We start from the raw sequence: 8,992 nt of genomic DNA, 5'->3' as shown, positions 1-8,992 counted from the left end.
CCGAGCTATTTGGCAGGCTTTTGTGAGGGCAAGAAGCTCTGCCTGATTGTTGGTGGAGATGCCTAGCCCCCAGCAGAAGTGAACCTTCCTGAGATTGTCTGCGAAGTAAATAACTCCTCCAGCTCCCGCAGTCCCCGGATTTCCTTTACAGGCACCGTCAAAGAAGATTGAAGTTGTGTTTTGATTCTTCCACCAGATTTGAAAGACCTCTTCAGATTCTCTGATTTTCCAAGGAGGAGAAGGGAGGGGAGGGGGAGGGGCGCGAATTTTGCTAGAGGGGTTGGGGCTATGAAGGTTCAGCCAAGCCTTTTCCGAGGGGAGAAGGGAGGAGTCAAAGATTAGAGGTTGCTGGAGAACTGATTCAATAAGAAGACCTTTGGCAATTGAAGCGATTTTGGCAGGAGAGCGAGAGGAATTATTAAAAATTAAGTCATTCCGGGCAAGCCAGATTTCCCAGCAAACAAATTTGGGGATGGAAATCCATGTGTGAAACCACAAGGATTTCTTAGGGATGGATTGGGGGTAATATTGAAGCCATTCAGAAAAAAGATCGGCGATGGAGCTGTGTTGGGGCGGGGAGACGGGCAGTCCGAGAAGAATTAGTGCCCATACTTCTCTGGCAAAAACGCAGTCAATAAACAGATGGGGAGCTGATTCTCCTGAGTTTTTACACATTGCACATCTGTGAGGCCCAGCAAAGTTTCTCTTTGACAAGTTGTCACCTGTAAGTTGCTTATTCAGCATGAGGGTCCAGAAGAAGAAATTAACTTTGGGAAGTCCCTTGGCGTCCCATACCTGTTTCCAGAACGATGGCGTTCTCAAACTATCTTTTTTGGTCTGTAAGGCAGAGTAACCCAAAGATGGCGTGTAGAACCCTGTTTCACCCCACCCCCATTTGTCTGCGATATTGCGGTGGACCGGCGCTCCATTTAAGAGCAGAGATTTAAGGATTTCGATTTGATGTTGCAGCTGCTCTGGCACTGGAGGGATCGCCCAATCGACCCAATTTCCTCTGCTGTCCCACTCAGAAATATCGCTCAGCTTTCTTATTCCTGCCTCGTAGAGCCAATTTCTGATGTCCCGGATTTCTGCGTGGAAGCTGAGAGGAGGGCTGTTCATGATGCGATCTTTCCAGAGAAGAGTCTTCTCCCCATTACCTGGGATGCGGTAAAGATGTTTGCTGAAGCTGCTTATGCTTTTCCTACAGAGGTTCCAGGTATATGTACCTGTTGTTGTGTTGTTTGCTGATAGATGCCTGAGGGAGATTCCCTGTGCATATTTGGCGGTAAATGTTTCGCTGATCTGATGTGTAGGATTTGAATATATTTTCCACAGGAGCTTGCATCCAAATGACAGGTTCGAAAGGGCAGGATCTCTGATCTGCAGCCCGCCTTCCAGAAGTGGCCGCTTGACTAGCTCCCAATTTGCCAAATGGATTTTATTATGGTTGCCTCTGCCTCCTTTCCAGAGAAAGTCTCTTAGAAGACAAGAGATCTGCTCCATGATGTGTTTCGGGGCCAGCAGAAAGGAGGCTTGATAAATGGGGAGTGCTGATAAGACGGATTTAAGAAGGATAGTTTTCCCTCCCTTGGTGAGCCAATAGCCTCCCCAGGAGGTGATCTTGTCTTTGATTTTGCTGATTACACCCTGCCACAGAGATCTGTTATTGGTTCCAGATGTGAGGGGCAAGCCTAAATATTTGATGCTGTCCCAATGGGCAAAGCACTCAAATCCTAGGATCTGGCCAATATTATTAAGGTTTTGCTGGCTCACGTTCCATCCGAAAATCGAGCTCTTTCTGTCATTTATCACAGCTCCTGAAGCTCTACAATAACTTTTTAAAACAGCATCAAATTTGACTGCTATTCTAGTAGAGGCTCCTCCTAGAAGAATAGAATCATCTGCAAAGAGAGCGTGATTTATTGGGTTTAAGGCATTTGCGATTCGGATGCCAGGGAGATCACCTGTTTTCATTTCCTCAGCCAGCTTCCTGCTAAGAGAATCGGCCATAAGGATGTACAGGAAAGGAGAGAGGGGACAGCCTTGCCTTAATCCGCGGTGTGCTTGAAAGAATGATGCTGGGCGACCATTGACCATGGGGGCAATCCATGGGCATGAGATGCATGCTTTGATGAGATTGATGAACTGAGGAGGGAAACCAAAGGATCGTAGGACTTGGAGAAGGAAGGAATGGTTGACTCTGTCAAATGCGTTCGCCATATCAAGCTTAATCAGCATCCCTTTCTCTTTCCTCTGTTTGCTGGAGTGGATAGCTTCCTGCACTTGGATGATGTTATCCAAGATGTGTCTGCCTTTGACGAACCCCCCTTGGGCTTTGGATATTAATTTGTCAAGAAGGGGTTTAATTCTATTTGCCATAATTTTTGAAAGAATTTTATAGGAGGCGTTGCATAGGGAGATGGGCCTGAACCTGCCGAATGTTTCCGGATTGGCCTCTTTTGGTATTAATGCAAGAAAGGTGGAGTTGATGCCTCCCCCAATCTTGGCTTTCCCAAAAAAACCGTGTATCATTTTCAGCAAGTCTGTTTTGATGATGTCCCAGCAGATTTTGAAGAAGTGTATTGTGAAGCCGTCTGGCCCGGGGGCCTTATCTGGATCCATTGCCCAGATAACCTTGATGATTTCTTCTTCAGACACTGGTTTCAATAAAGCCCGATTGTCCTCATGGGTGATGAGGCGAGGAATGTGAGAGAGAAGTTCTTCGGTGTCTTCTTTGCATCCTTCATGCCTTGTGCCATATAGATCTTTGAAGTGATTTTCAGCTGCAATTTTTATTTGATCAAATTTATTACAGATCTGCCCTTCATCATTTTTAATCTCTGTGATATGATTCCGAGATAGGCGGGCTTTGTATTGTCGGTGAAAAAAGGAAGTATTTCGGTCTCCTGCCTTTAACCAGAGACTGCGTGATTTAAGTCTCCAGTGTTCTTCTTCCTTTCTGATCGATTGATGGATGTTTCTTTGAAAGGCGGCTTCTTTATTTAAAATTTCCGGGGTGATGTGGATCCCTTCCATACCTATTTGCCAGGTGTCCAGCTGCTGAACATCAATTTTTCTCTGTTGGGTGATGGGGTTGTGAAGGTTCCTTAACCACCCCTTTAAAGCTTGTTTGGTAGCTTTTATTTTTTGCTCCCACACGAAGCTTGGGGATCCGTTGATGGAGATATCCCAAGCTGATCGGATTATGTCCATGAACCCTTCTTTTTCAATCCATAGTGGATTAAATTTAAAGGGAATGGGCCCAAGATCTTCTTCGGGTGCCAAAAGGAGTTGAATTGGCTTGTGATCCGAGGAGAGCTTGGGGAGAATTTTTGTAGATATGAGGAGTTTTTCCATCAGCAGGGAGCTTTGGATTAGAAATCTGTCCAGCCGGGCAGCGATGTGGTCAGGCCCAGTTCTGTTATTTGTCCAAGTATATTTGCCTCTCACCGGGGCAAAATCTAAAAGATCCCACTGCTGCATTATTTCTTCTACCAAAGGAAGAGACTGATCTCTGTTGTTGTTGCCGCCCCTTTTTTCTTTTGGCTTCATGACTATGTTAAGATCTCCTCCCAGAACAATGTTATTTAGGGAGTGAAGATCTAAAAAGGCCGAGAGAGTATTCCAGCAGTCTCTTTTTTCTGCATAGTTAACAGGAACATATAAATTGAATAAGGCAATAGTTAACTTACTTTCTAGATGCTTGAGCTCCGTGAAGATCCAATGTTGGGTCTCATGGGAGTTAGCCAGATGGAACTGATCTTCCGACCAGAGAGTTGCAACTCCACCCGAGGTTCCCCTTGAGCTGACTGCTATGCCTTCGTTCTTCTTCCATTTGGATTTGCTGATATCCTTGAGGGTTTGACCATCGATTTTGGTCTCTTGGAGCAGGAGGATGTCTGAGGGTTCTATTTTCATTAAATCTTTGACGGCATCAATTTTTGGTTGGGACCCCAGTCCTCTACAATTCCAAGAGACTATTCTCATTATTTACCTGGTGAAGGGTTTGGGATTCCTCCCTTGATGGATCTTCCTCTGGTATTTCTTCCTATTGTCATCTCTATTGTGGATTGGCTACCTTGCATTTTGAGACGCTCTGCTTCCTCCTCCCTGACTGCTTTGTGGGTCTTCCTGCCTGCTTTCTTTGAGGGTCTCTCATAAGACTCTTCCTCTGATGAGTCTGAAGGTTCTGGCAATTTTTTCTTCTTTGTTATATCTGCATATGAAAGCCTGGAGGGGCTTCCCTGAGGGGAGCCAAGTGATGCTTCTCCACCTCGCTCTTTATTTGCCTGTGGTTCTTCAGCCTGTGCTGGTATGGTCAATTCCGTTTCTGGGGTTTCTGATGGAGAGGCTTCTTCAGAAGGTGGGATCTCATCTGCTTTCTGTTGGGTTTCATTTTCTTTGCTGGGTTTTCCTTGATTATTCCCCTTCGTGGCTCCTTTCCCTGTTGCTTTTACGTTGCCCGTTTTCTGGATTGTAGTCCATTGGTCTCCCTTGGGGGGATGGCTCTGTTCTTCCGTTTTTTTCTTGCAGTGTTTTGCGAAATGGCCATAGCCGTGGCAGTGTCTGCATTTGAAGGGGATCTGTTCATAATCCAGCTCCTGGATATGGGACCATCCTGCCACTGTGAGTTTTATTGCTTCAGGTAATCCTTCTTCCAGATCTACTTCCACGCATATTCTGGCGCAGGAGTATTGGTCTTTCCTCGCGGCCTGATCAATGTATTTGCCCAGAGAGTTGCCGATGATTTGGAGAGATTTCTGGCTCCAGCAGTGTAGGGGAAGATGGGGAAGCCGCACCCACACTGGGACCGCAGAAGGGACATCCTGGGTCGGATCGAAATCTGGGGACCATTTATTTAGGTATAGTCCCTGTGGCCCCATGAAATATGGCCCATTCCTGAAGATGAGGCTCCGATCTTCTGCTGATTCAAAGACAAATACAAAAAAACCTTTGCCTACGAAGTAAGATTTAATTCCTTCCTTGATCAGAGGGGTCCAGTTTCTCTTGATCCAGTCTTCTACAGATTTGGGCGATGGCCAGAGCCCAGTGAACTGTCCTATGAGTCCTCTGTCTGCTAAATTCAAAGCCGAGCGGCAGGTTTCCTCCTCAGGGAGAGCCACCGTGGGAATGCAATCTTTTTTCTTAACAAATTTTTGTTGCTGAGCAGAGGGAGGCCGTTTATTACATGCTTCGATTATTCTCTGAAATTCTATAACTTCAGGAGGGAGGGGGGGAGGATCCGCCTCCCCATCACCGGACATAGCTGCCAATGCCGCAGCTGCAAATCGCTGCACCAGGCAGGGACTGCGCGGCTAGGTTTCGCTGTAGGCTACGCGCTGTCTCCGTTAACCTAGAATCCTCACCGAGCAAAAAAAAAAACTCTTATCACCATTATTTTTAGCTTCTTCCCTTGGAGAACATTCTCCTCTTGGAGGTCTAGAGCTTTCAGATTGCAATCTGGTATTCCTCTCTTCATAGAGGTCTTTCACCATGTCTGCCATGTCTAGGAAAGCCTTTCTAAAATCCTTCACATCCTCTGACATTATTGCAGTCTCTCATCTTTGGGACATGCTTTTCTTGAAGCTTCTACTTCAATTTGAGGTAAAACTTGGCAGTAGAGATTGTAACAATCTTGCTCTCCTTTCCAAAACCTTCTCCTCACTTGAGCTTCAAAACACATTCACTTGCAAAAAACAGTTAATTTCTCCTTGCACAAAGAAAACCTATGCCCTGATACCAACTTGATCTGTAATGGAGCAGATTAGTAATGTTGTGCTAATTCCCCATTCTAAATATAAAAATGTGCTTGAGGTTTGAACTCCAAAATAACAAGTAAAAACATGAATTTTATGTGTGTTTACTTAAGTTAGTTTCACGAAGAAAACATAAAACATGAAACCAAAACACTGAATGAAAGAATTCATCAATCAATAACGCACCAACCATTGATAAAGGAGTTCACCCCTCCTAGGCTACATCTTTTTGGATCAACTCTAAAGCCATGACCCCTTCTCATTATGCTCAATATCTAGAAAAGCAGAGTACATAAACTACTGAAATAGAATGGCTAGTTTTTCCTTCAAGGAAACAACTTTTGCAAAAGTTCTCATTCCATACACATGTTGACCTACAGTCAAACATCTAAACCTTCAGCAAACACAGGAATATTACACCAAGACCCCATACTCCAACTTCCAAGAGCATAAACAGTACTAGAATCCACTTGAAGCACTTAAACAAGTCTCTTTCTCCAAACACCTATAGAGAAAAGAAGAAATAAAAATAGAACATTGTTGTAATGCCAGCTCCAAAAAACACATGGAGGCTGGAAGACCCCTGCAAGGTCATCTCCATCTTCATACTCCTCAATAAACTAAATCAACACTCTAGTTGACCATGGAACCCATAGGTTTAACTTTGCAAAAATCCTATCCAGAAGTGCTCCTCTGATTGAAAACTATTCCAATCAGTTCATAATATCCAAAAATGGCTATCTATCCTCTTTTTTCATCCCCTTTGGTCGAAAATTGCCTTAGTTATGACTTTTGTCAGTATTTCAACAATTTTCTCCTCCAAATCTGGCTTACTGCTAGTTAAATTCATTACTTGGAGTTAAATTTGGTAGTTCCACTGAAAACAACGATCCCGCCAACTTTCAAGCCTATCTCGTAGTTAAGGCTGAGTGGTCACATACAAAGTGGTCAGTCCAGTAGAAAAGGCAACGGTTCTACAGCTTTGTCGCAACTCACAATCGATGAAAAAACCCATGGTCTTAAGGTCTGCGAATAAAACGGGTGATTTGTGCAATTGCAATATTGCAAACCCGACATGATATTAAATCGCAACCTATAGTGGAATTGCATCTGGGATATCCTATCGCATTTCGCATTAGTGGAGAACTGGTGGAAATATAATGCGCAACTTTTTTGCGATTGTGATATGCAATAAATCGGATCGCAACTGTGCTTTTACAGAGGCTAATTCTTATCCACTTGTGATATGCAATTATGATCGCATCAGAACGTCTCTACACCAGGGCTGATTCTGTAATGCTGACTCTTCACCGATATACAATTGCGATATATCACATTGAAAATCTCACTGCTCCGGGGGCCGATTACCTTAACTCCTCCGATGTGTGATATGTAGGACCCAATGGAAACCTACCACTTGGCACTTCCCCATTCGCTAGGAATTTTTCCATGTCATCCAATCCTGCCACATGTCCAAGTCAAACCTGAACTTTGACTTTCTCTAACTTCTACATGCGAGCTCAGATTTGAGTGTCATTCACATCGTTGGATTCAGAATTACGATCTCTGTGATATGAAGCTAAGTTTTTCAAGATTCTGACACTTTTATTTTTTTTGGTGAATTTTGAGCTCCTGTCAAGAATTATCTATTGTACCTAGAACATACGTTGGCTAGACTCGGAAATTTTTGGACGGTATTCCTAATTTGAGATGGAATACGTGAAGTTACTTTCACCAGATCGTGCACATTAAGCAGGTTATCAATGTAACTAGTTCCACCCACTCTATCTTTAGCCACTTTTCACATTGATCTCTATGACATTGGATTTCATCACCAACTAGTGATTTCATAGTGAAAAGCTTGTTTGCATGGTTTGATTCCTTAGATTTACTATCACATGTTATTTGATTGTTTTTATGTTTTATACACATTAGGTGTGGATTGTGAATATTATTTCTATTCTTCATAAAATTTCATTGTGGCTGATTCACTGAGGCATTCACATAGAATGTAGGGTTTATCCTCTGAATATACATCTAGTTAATTGGAAACTATTAAAACTAAGAAGTCCACATCAGCATGATCGAGAACCTCATAACAACCTGAAACATCTACAATTGTAGAATTCGAGATAGTAGAATCTGAAGTGATTAAAACCCAAGAAGTAGAATTATGATTAATTTAATCTGGGCCAGAAGTTACCGAAGTTATTCATAGAGAATCTAATACTGGAGAAGTTTTATACAAAAAACTAACTCAACTAGAAGTTTAAGAACACGAATTTGATATTTTTGAACCTGAATCACCTTCAGCTATTATAGCTCCTACTCTTGAACCACCTTCACCTTGAAAGGAGCTCATAATTACATCTGGACTACCTCTTGGTCTAGTTAGTATTGAATATATTACTCGGAACAAGGAGGAAGAATCACCACATACTTGTTACTACTGGTGAACCAAGAGTTTTTTCAAGAATTCCTTTTGATCCTTTCTGACTAGATCCTTGGTATTCTACCCCCTTTGAATTTTTAGGTCAAGGTATTCCGCATTACCATACCATTTTTTACTTTTCATCAAGATGAAAAATGTTAAAAATTCCTCCTAGGATTCAACCCACTAATACTTCTATATTTACCAACTCTCTAGAGTCATTATTGTATGGTGGTCCTTTAGTTCTTGTTGGGTACTAGTCACTTACTAGAAGCTTTTTTAGGAGCCACTCCTTCCCCTCAAGTTTCTACATTGTCATCTTGTTTATCTACCACTACTGTTTAGAGCATGACATCCATGCCTCAAGAAACTTTGGCATGAGACCAATATGTGCACATGTTATATGGTAACTTAGGTAATCCTCAAGTAATCCCAACTGATGTTTATTACTTGCCTAGAGGGAACCACCTTATCCTCCACGTGGAGGACAACCTGTTGTTTGCTCATATCCTATGGTTGGAGGAGAACCTTTTACTGGAACTTATATTCTGATACCTTAGGTTAGTCCAAGTCAACCCGTTATGCCTCAACCCTTGATTGGTGCTCCTTAGCCTGGGATGAACACTATTTGGAACCCTGATTTTTCTCAACAGATTATCCAAGTCTCTCCACAAGTGTTAGTTTATCAACCTCTTCAACCTATTGGACAATGTATTCCACCAATACCTATTCCAAGTATTTTAGTACCTGTGCAACAACCTTTATAGGGGATTCCTCAAACACTTGTCCAACAACCTATTTAAGT

This window comes from Pinus tabuliformis, chromosome 1_2 (assembly GCF_031772625.1).
Source record: "Pinus tabuliformis cultivar Carrire ecotype Pingquan chromosome 1_2, CPIR1, whole genome shotgun sequence".
NCBI classification, from domain to species: Eukaryota; Viridiplantae; Streptophyta; class Pinopsida; order Pinales; family Pinaceae; genus Pinus; species Pinus tabuliformis.
Note: the sequence above shows the minus strand (reverse complement) of the source record.